The sequence below is a fragment of the Zingiber officinale genome, chromosome 5B (assembly GCF_018446385.1).
Source record: "Zingiber officinale cultivar Zhangliang chromosome 5B, Zo_v1.1, whole genome shotgun sequence".
NCBI classification, from domain to species: domain Eukaryota; kingdom Viridiplantae; phylum Streptophyta; class Magnoliopsida; order Zingiberales; family Zingiberaceae; genus Zingiber; species Zingiber officinale.
The window spans coordinates 7,919,115-7,920,676 of NC_055995.1; positions in this window are offsets into that span (position 1 = coordinate 7,919,115).

Below are 1,562 nucleotides of genomic sequence, written 5' to 3' on the forward strand. Positions count from 1 at the left end.
TTAATTTCCATAAAAGGTTCCCAGTACTGACGTGGCGAGGCACATGGCCTTCTTGGATATGGGAGCAACCACCACCGACTAGACAAAACCTTTAATAGAAAGCTAATATTTAATTTCCTAAAATAACTTTAGGTTAACCAAAAAAAACAATCAACTCACAAGGAAAAGAAAGAAACAAAAGAACACAACTTCGAAAAACATATTCGAAATTCTAGAACGTAAGCCTCTTGTATTTGGTATTATTTCCATAAATAACTAGCATGATGCGGAAAAGGAAAAAACTACTAGTTATACCTTCTAGAAAGACCTCTTGATCTTCTACCGTATTCCTCTTCTAACCTCGAACGTTGTGTGGGCAACGATCTTCCGAGACGAGAAACCACCAATCACCTTCTTCTCCTCCTAGCTAGGTTCGGCCAACAAAGAGGAAGCTTCACCAAGGAAGAAAATCAAAACACTAACCAAGCTCCAAGAGATGCTAGCTTTTTCTCGTTCTTCTTCTTCTTCTTCTCCGAGTAGTATCCGGCCACCACAAGAGCTCCAAGGGAGAGGGAGAGGTTCGGCCACCACAAGAAGAAGAGAGAGAAAGGGTGTTGGCCGGCCACACCAAAGAATAAGAGAGGAAGAGAAATAATAAGGGTTATCCCATGAAGGCACCCTCACCCCTTCTTTTATATTCCTTGGCCTAGGCAAATTAGGAAATTTAATTACAATAAAATTTCCTCAATTTCCTTGACATGATTTAATTTAGAAAAATAATATAAATTTTCCAAATCAAACTTCAATGGCCGGCCACATCATTGGAGAACAAATTGGACAAGTTTTAATCAACAATTAAAACTTCCTAATTTGTTTCCGGAAATTTTAAAAAATAAAATTTCTCTTTAAAATCTCTTCCTGGTTGATAAAGGAAATTTCTATAATTTTAATTTTATCAACATGTGAATAATTTTAAAGAGAAAATAAAACATCTCTCCAATCTACAAATAATGAAAGAGATCTAATCTCTTTCTTTAATCTTTGTAGATCTTTTACAAGAGAGATATTTTATTTTAATTCTCTTTAAATTATATCTTCCACATAATAATAAAAATTAAAATTAAATTTCTTTTAATTTAATTTGGTCGGCCCTACTAGCTTGGGTTCAAGCTAGGGCCGACCACTTATACCTAGGCCGGCCCTAGTTTGTTCCCAAGCTAGCTTGGCCGGCCCCTATTGGATGGGTATAGAAGGTGGGTATAGGTGGGTATAGAACTCTATAAATAAGAGGCTACGATAGGGACCGAGAGGAGGAATTGGTTTTGGTCTCTCGATAAAATTAAGCATCCCGTGTTCGCCCCGAACACACAACTTAATTTTATCAATGATAATTCATTCCACTAGAGAACTATCATTGAACTACCGCACCAATCCCAAATTACATTTTTGGGCTCCTTCTTATTATGAGTGTGTTAGTCTCCCTGTGTTTAAGATATCGAATGTCCACTAATTAAGTGAGTTACTGACAACTCATTTAATTAATGTCTAAGTCCAAGAGTAGTACCACTCAACCTTATCGTCAT